The sequence below is a fragment of the Rhinolophus ferrumequinum genome, chromosome 2, assembly GCF_004115265.2.
Source record: "Rhinolophus ferrumequinum isolate MPI-CBG mRhiFer1 chromosome 2, mRhiFer1_v1.p, whole genome shotgun sequence".
Classification (NCBI taxonomy): Eukaryota; Metazoa; Chordata; class Mammalia; order Chiroptera; family Rhinolophidae; genus Rhinolophus; species Rhinolophus ferrumequinum.
The window spans coordinates 63141202-63150003 of NC_046285.1; the positions used below are offsets into that span (position 1 = coordinate 63141202).

Genomic DNA, 8802 nt, shown 5'->3' on the forward strand with positions numbered 1-8802 from the left:
GAGACACTCATTCTGTCAACCAGGGCTGTCCTTAGGGAGGGTTTTCCCCCCAAACACAGAAAGCGAGAAGAAATGTTGACAATGTCAAATGTCAGGCAGAGTTTCTAGGGCAGCAATGCACCATGAGTCACTTCCCTCCCCCAGCAGGCCCCCGGACACAGGACTGACTCTCGCTGATGAATCCAAGGAGCAACTTAGAGTGTCCAAATACTTCCTGTACTGTTTTGTTTCAGAACTTTCCCCCAACCCCGTAATATTATAAAGAGCAGGGACTGAGCCTATCATCGTAACCACACTAATGAATAATAATTGAACATAAGGAAGTTAAAAATACCAAATCAAAAAAAAAAATTCTGGCATTGAACATGAAGGAGTATTTTTTATTGTAAATATAAGAAAAAGAACTCGATACTGCTCAGCTAATCTCACTTAAGACCTATAAGCTACACTGCCAAATGGAATGGAATAAGAAAAAACATTTCATTAAAAGATTTTTTGTGGTTCCAGTCTCAAGAGACATTCTCTGAAATTGATTTTTTTATTTAAGAAAGTAGAGATATAGTTGATTTTTTCCCAGAGAATTTATGTTTATTTTCTAGAGACTCTGAGTCGTTTTGTACAAAGTCAAAATGAGGCCATGCTTTCCATGATTAATAGCACTGTATATTTAAAAAACTTTAGAAATATATATTGATAGAATGTATCTCATTTATTCTGTGAAAAGCCACAACCATGAGGGAATATGGAATGAGAACAGGCATGTTAAAATGCTAACAAAGAAATCTCCTCGCTACTCCCACCCTTTTACCCCCCTAAAAAATATTCAAGTAAGCATGTGGGATTTGCAATCAGGCTGCAACTGGGGGGTCAGAGATCAAAAATAAATGGTGGGCCACAACATGCAGAGCTTTTAAAAAATAATGTCACATTCTTTCATTCTCAGCATAAGAAATGGGCAACTTGTTCAGGGCAAATAATTGTTTGAACTGAGGATTTTATTATTAATCTCTGAAGACTGCTGAATTTAGGGTCACAGTAAGGGTTGATTAGGTACAAGGTGCATAAAGCTCTCCTCTGTCGATGCTATTGAAAGAAGCAAGTAATTTAGATTCAGAATTGGTCTTGGATTGAAGCTCACTCCATTACCGACCATTTTCAATTTCAGCTATACAATAAACATCAAGCTCGGCAAGGAAATTAGTACATTTGGTAATGTATTGGAAGAGATGGGTGGGTCTTTGACAAGATGACACTTATCACCAAAGCTTCAGTTAATGAAACCCTTGAGTGGTATCTGCGTTTGACATATTTTGACATTTTTTGAAATCACATCCAGCGTTTTTTCCCCCACAATGTTCTTCTTTATGAGAGAAAAAAAAAATCCATCTATCTTTAAAATGAGTACTGGAGTACTGCAATATTATTGGGAAAAAAATTAAAGAGATGCTGCCTGCCACTGACAGGAAGAACAGGGTACTTTCTCAAAATCCTTAAGAAGCAACAGATTCACAGGATAAATTTTATTCAAATGAAGCCCACGATGCATTTCCAGGAGAAGAAGCTTCAGGTTTAAATGGAGCTTATTTTTATCATACTTTCCCTGAAAGTACCTTAAACTGTAAGATGTGATCTCATTAATGTGACTACAGTTTACATTGCTGTAAAAAAAAAAAAAATTTTTTTTGCCAAGTTTGGGTAATTATTTCTTGAAAAAAATAGTTTTCTTTTTGTTTTCCTGCAAGGCAACTACTTGCACCTTAATAAAAGTAGGACTTTTAAAAGAAAAGATAATGAAAGGGAACAGAAAATGAGAAAATGACGACCATATCTTAAAAAAAAAAAAAAAGACAAGAAAGGAAGACTGTAGGGGAAAATAAGGGTACAAAATTAACAGGGAGAAAGCAGATAAGATTGAAGGTATCAAGAATGAACAATTTCTGGCCCCAAACTAGTTCTAACAAGATCATAACCCATATTCTCTCACCAGAGTTCTCACGTTTATGTATAATTAAATGCTGTTTTATTGCCAACTGGCCTAGATAATGAAAAACCAGAAAAAGAAGAAAATGCTTCCAAAGTGACCGAAAATTTAGGTTCACACATTCTGAGGAGTGGTTTTTGTTATTTACTTTTTCAGTTTTTTTCTGAAAGCTGGGTGAAATTATTATGTATTCAGATATTTTAAATCTCACACGGCTCTATTGTTCATGTCATGTTTTTTATCCAGTGCCGGGAGAACAATGTAACACAAAATACAAAGCGTTCTAAATGGGGGGGAGGGGGTGTCTTGCTGAACCCTCCTGGACCCAGGGTGGCACTTGCAGTGTGGTAGGCCCAGCCGGGTGGTCTCCCTCATACATCATTTACCCACCACGAGGAGGAGGTCACCTTGAAGGTTGAAATGGGGGGATAGGAGAGAGAAAGAGCATGAGGGAGGCAGAAAGAGCAGAGCAGGGAAAGAAAAAAGGCTGCTTTGTACAAGATAGATACTCTCGAAGAATTCCAAACACATCAAGAGGACTCTTTTTTAACCTCCACTCCGTAGGTGATTTCTTTAAACCCTTTAGACTCCTACCCTTTCTGACTTCCATAATCCAAATTTAAGACCCCAGATCCTGCAGTTAAGGAAGGGACAAAAATAACTTCTGTATTCGCTACAAGTCTTAATATTGTCATCTCCAAAAGCTGCATTTGACATTTCACAGACTATCCCCTCGCATCCCTATGCCCTCAAATCATTATTTTAATACTGTGTAAAAACACAGTGAGCACTGCAGAGCTGTTTGGTCATCTAATAATCCAGGGTTTTATGATTATTTCCACTGTTCTTCATTTGTCCTACAGGTGGGGAAAATCAGTTGTGTTTAAGTCACCTGACTTCAAGAATGGCATTATAGTTCAACTGCAGTATCACAGGTATGGCCTTTAGACAAGTATGCTGCATAAAGAGCTTCCTTATATTTCGGCACTTTTAATATTAAATGTGAAATAAACTATGAGTGAGAGGCTAGATTCATAGTATATATACTATATTCAGTGATGCTATTTATTAATAGCTGGGCGGCACTGGAACCGTTCACCACTGGCGTCTATTCTGATTAGCTGGGATCTGTGCCGTAGCAGCTAAATATATAGTTTTTAATCTACAAAACGTTTACCAGAAAACCATTCTGCAATGAAGCACTTATTCTTATAATAATTATTTATGTTTAATGTCTCCTCATCCCCTCCAACACTCACCTCCTGAGAGAGCAAGGAATAATTTCTTTCTTGTTTCTCTTCTGCTTAGGGCAGTTCTTGCCACATACGTAGCCATTCAAGAAATATGTTTTTGAAGGACTGAATTGAGGATTCCCTACATATTCACATTTTAGAAGCTATAATAGCCCTAGAAGAGTTTAATCTCTTTAATCTCTTGGTAGCATTAATTCCTTATTCTTTCAGAGTAATTCTGGCATTGAATACAGTAAAAAACTGGAGGAACATTTTCCACAATGGATTCTTATATGAACTGCCTGGTTTTTGAATAATATTTTTGTCATCAGCTCTGCCTGATGTCCTGGAGCTCCGCATCTTCAGAAATGAACCTCCAGTCTTCTGCAGGGTAGAGAAGGAGCAGTAACTTGACAACTTGTGGTGGAAAGTGGATCTGGGGGGCTCCAACGGCGAGTTACAGGATTTTCATGCTCTCTCCTGTTTGCAGCACGAATTGAACATCCATCATCGAAAGACATTGTGCCTACAGCTTTTCTGGAGTAATTTGACTTGAATCATTTAGAGTCTGGGCTTCTGAAGCTGCTAGTCTAATTTTCAGCTTTTTCTGGTCTGCTACGTCAACATTTTGTTGCTATTTCTCCTCTTTTCATTTTTCTTGTTTTTGTGATTTTTTAGTCCTTCTACTGTCATTTTAGTGTGGTTTTTGGAAGAAGCACAAGTCAAAGCATATATTCAGTTTATTATTCCATAGGTTTAATATACTTTCACCATTTTAGAATTATGAAATGTTTAGGACAAACAATAGAATATGTATACATATAAAATAATGTTTATGGAATATATATATTTATATATGCATTCATGTATATGCATATGTGCACACACATATAAGTGTACTATAAAATAGGTTTGCTCTATCTATCTATCATCTATCTACCATCTATTAATAGTTATTGATTGATTGATTGTATTTGCAAAGCAAAAGGATGATAAAATAAACACCCATATACCCCCATCTAAATACCCATGTGCTCCCCCCTTTATTTTCCTGCCTCCACACTAAAGACAACCACTTACCCCATTTTTTGGTTTAAAATACTCTTGTTTTTCCTTTCATTTTTTCTCACTTATGTAAATCCTATATTAGTCTGCTTTACTCAGTTCTGCTGCAGAAGCAACTTATACAAAGAAATGTTGATTTTGTTGCTCACGTACACATTTGGTGCAGGTTGGCTGTGTGTGAGTCATCTTTGGCTCTGTTCCATGTCTTCGTCATTTCAGGACTCAGGCTAAAGGTACAGCCCCTATGTCAGTCTCATTGCAAAGGAAAAAGATCAGTGGCAAAATCATGTGATAGTGCTAAAAACTTCTACTTCTATGTTTCATTGGCCAAACCTATTATCAGAGAGGAAGCTCTGTCATAGGGAGGGACACTACAAGAGACATGGCAAAGGACAGGGATGTGTGGTCCCCTATGGGAAATGATGAGTGAATAGTGAGCAACAATAAAATTGACCACATTCTGCTCTCTTGGTCCTAAATATTCATTTCTCTTCATAATAAAATATCCCCACCCCCATCCCCAAGGAAAACAGCATAAAGGATGAATCCCATCACAGCATCAGATTTTCATGCCAGGATTTTGTGATCAAGCCCTTACGATCAGGTCCAAATATAGCTCTTCATTTGTAGATCCATGAACTAAAGCTAAAACTATTTGCCCAGCAAACCAATTCCGAAATCCCAAAGGGCAAATGTGGTGAAGGCCCTCCACCATGGAAAGCAGGGAGAATGCCTCTTGATCAGGCTGATGTGTAGCTCTCCAGTCCATTGTTGTAGACAACTCTTGACTCCACCCTCTCTGGGCAGTTCTTCCTTTTCCATTATCCACATTGGACACTATCTGAAATAGCCATTGGAGAATATGTTCCCTTAGGAGCTAAGATTTTCTTGCTTCATGCTCTTAGACTTAGAACAGACACTGTCTCTTAATATAGACTGATGGTTATTTTGGCAGTATAATTCTCCCAACAACTTCTTTAGCTTTTTGTACCGACAGCCACATTGCAATTCTTTTCAAGACATTCCTCTCTTTCTCTAGACTTAAACATAGAGGTTTTTCTGAGCTTATCAGACTTCTCTGCAGGAGCTATACCCTTAGGTTCTTTTAAGCCATTTGTGTGCCTGAAAACATTTACCAGTTATCGCCATAATTCAACAAAAGCACCCCTAACATCTTGGATTTGGTCTATGACTCCCCAAAGCTGAGTTTTAATCAGCCCTTGTCACTCAGAGGCATTCTCAGTTTTACTTTTAGATATAACAATAAGTCGTATCTTCCAACCCCCTAAATCCCCAGATTTCTGATTTCATTTCTTTTTCATCTTTGCTTACAAACTGGCCAATCCTTTTGTGAGCTCATTTCTTTTTCTGTACCACATTTCAAATGCAGCCTATAGTAACCAGAACATGCTAGTAATATTCTGCTTCCCCATATCTTTGCCCAAGGTCACAAAGTTACTCCATATGTTATCTGCTTTTTATGTTATTATATCTGTGGTTTCATTAAATGTTTCATCACTGGTACATATATACAATGGAATATTACTCAGACATAAAAAATAATAAAATATTACCATTTGTGACAACATGGATGGATCTAGAGGTATTATGCTAAGTGAAATAAGTCAGACAAAGACAAATATCATATGACTTCACTTATATGTGGAATCTAAAGAACAAAATAAACGAACAAACAAAACAGAAACAGCCTCACAGACAGAGAACAAACAGATGGTGGCCAGATGGGAAGGGGTTGAGGGGCTGGATGAAAAAGGTGAAGGGATTAAGAAGTACAAATTGGTAGTTACAAAAGAGTCATGGGGATGTAAAGCTAGCATTGTCAACAATACTGTAATAACTATGTATATATATACTGCCACGTGGGTACTAGACTTATCAAAGGGATCACTTCATAAATTATATAAATGTCTAATCACTATGATGTATACCTGAAACTAATACAAAATAATATTGAATGTCAATTGTAACTGGAAAAAAAAAAGATATGGAAGAAAAAAAAATGTTTTGCCACTGCATAATAGGTTGCCATCCTTCCAGGCTCTAATATCAGTTTTCTTGTTATCTATCACTCTACTACAAAATCAGTAGGACATATTTTAGGGGTCTGGTTATGGCAGCATCTACTTTGTAGTAACAATCTCTAAATCTTTATGGATTACAAAGACAAAGAATTACATTTTGCTCAGGTGACACAGTTCTACATTGGCAGTAGGTTGACTGCAGCTTTATTCCCTGCGTCCTCTTCCAGGATGAAGCAAGCAGCCTCTATCTGGGATATGCCACGCTTGTGGCAGATGGAGAAGGGTGATGGCAGAAGCACATGATGATTCTTAAAGTTCTCAGAAGTGGTATGCATCACTACTGCTCACATTCAATTGGCCAGAGTAAGTCACATGGCTGGGTGGTGAGCACACAATGTGATATACAGATGATGTATTACAGAAATGCATCACCCCAATAAACTTTAATTAAAAAAAAAAAGAAACCTATGTGATTTTACTAACCGTTATCAACTCAATAAATTAAAACAGAAACTCAGTGGATGGCTCTAACAGTAGGTCATACACAGCCAAAGAGACATTTAGTTACCTGGAATATTATCAGTGAAGCCTGTAAAATTAAATGATAGAAAATACAGAAAGAACGGTAAGAGATATAGAAGATACAGTTAGAAAGAATAACATTTAAATGGAGTCCTAAAAATAGAGGAGTAAAATAATAGGCCTGAAGCAGAATGAGAGGAGAGAATCAGACTAAAGCAAATTTTGAAGTAGTAATAGCTGAGAACTTCCCCAAACTGGAGAAAGACATCAAGCTATTAACACCACAAACCCCAGGAAGAATAACTGAAAAAGAAATCCACACTGATGCACTAAATGATAAAACTGCTAGAACCCAAAAATGGAAAAAAAAAATCTCAAGTCAGTCAGAAAGGTTTACCTTGAAAAGAACAATAACCAGACTTACAGCTGACTGCTCAGCAGAAACAATGAACCTCACCTAACAATAAAATTTTATCTTCAAAGTGTTAAAACAACTGTCAAACTTGTACCTTTTGAAATTGATGGTAAGAAAAATCTTTTCAGATTAACAAAATAAGAGAATTTCCCAGAATCAGACACACTAAAATAAATATTACAGGATGCTTTTCAGGCAGCCTGAAAAAGATCTCAGATGGAAGCTTTGACATGTAGGAAGTAGCCTTCCTGTTGGTGGACGCTGCCAAGTAAGCATCATTGAGGTCTCCCCTCCCGTGATTGTCATGTCTAAATCAGAGTTTTCCAAAGAGCCTGAGCAGCGGCAGAAGCTCTTCATCAGAGGTTTGAGCTTTGAAACAACCAATAAGAGTTGAGGATCCATTTTGAGCAATGGGAACGCTCACAGACTGTGTGGTGATGAGAGACCCAAACACCAAGCGCTTCAGAGGCTTTGGGTTTGTCGCCTGTGCCACTGTGGAGGAGGTGGAGGCAGCCATGAATGCAAGCCCACGTAAGGTGGCTGGGAGTCGTGGAATCACAGTGGGCTGCTCAAGAGAAGATTCTCAAAGACCTGGTGCCCAGTTCACTTGTCGACACATTCGACAAGATGTGTCGGTGGTATTAAAGAAGACACTGAAGAACATCACCTAACAGATTATTTAGAACAGTATGGGAAAATTGAAGTGAATGACATCATGACTGACTGAGGCAGTAGCAAGAAAAGACCTTTGATGACCATGACTCTGTAGACAAGACTGTCATTCAGAAACACTATACTGTGAATGGCACAACTGTGACGTAAGGAAAGCCCTATTAAGCAGGAGATGGCTAGTGCCTCATCCAGCCATGAGGTCGAAGTGGTTTTGGAAACTTCCGCGGTGTTCATGGAGGCAGTTTTGGTGAGAATGACAACTTTGGACGTGGAGGAAACGTCAGTGGTCGAGGTGGCTTTGGAGGCAGTCGTGATAGTGGAGGATATGGTGGCAGTGGGGTGGCTAATGGATTTGGTGATGATAGAAGCAGTTTTGGAGGTGGCAGAAGCTACAATGATTTTGGCAATTACAACAATCGATCTTTAAATTTGGGATCCATGAGAGGAGGAAACTTTGGAGGCAGAAGCTCTGGCCCCTATGATAGTGGAGGCCAATACTTTGCCAAACCCAAAAACCAAGGTCGCTATGGGGATTCCAGCAGCAGCAGTAGCTATGGCAGTGGCAGAGGGTTTTAATTACTTCCAGGAAACAAAGCTTACTTAGCAGGAGAGGAGAGGCAGAGAAATGACAGGGAAGCTACAGGTTATAACAAACTTGTGAACTCAGCCAAGCACAGTAGCAGTGGGGCCTAGCTGTTACAAAGAAGACATGTTATAGGCAATACTCATGTGTACGGGTGAAACACTCAAGGACTGTATTTGTGACTAATTGTATAACAGGTTATTTTAGTTTCTGTTCTGTGGAAAGTGTAAAAACATTTCAGCAAAGGGTTTTAATGTAGAGTTCTTTTTAGACCCATGCTTTTGAATGCT

General features: G+C 38.4%; 1 pseudogene; it reads left to right on the plus strand.

The window, feature by feature from the left end:
- The first annotated feature begins 7561 nt into the window (after positions 1 to 7561).
- On the plus strand, positions 7562 to 8505 carry LOC117037584 (heterogeneous nuclear ribonucleoprotein A1-like; annotated as a pseudogene).
- The last annotated feature ends 297 nt before the right edge of the window (positions 8506 to 8802 follow it).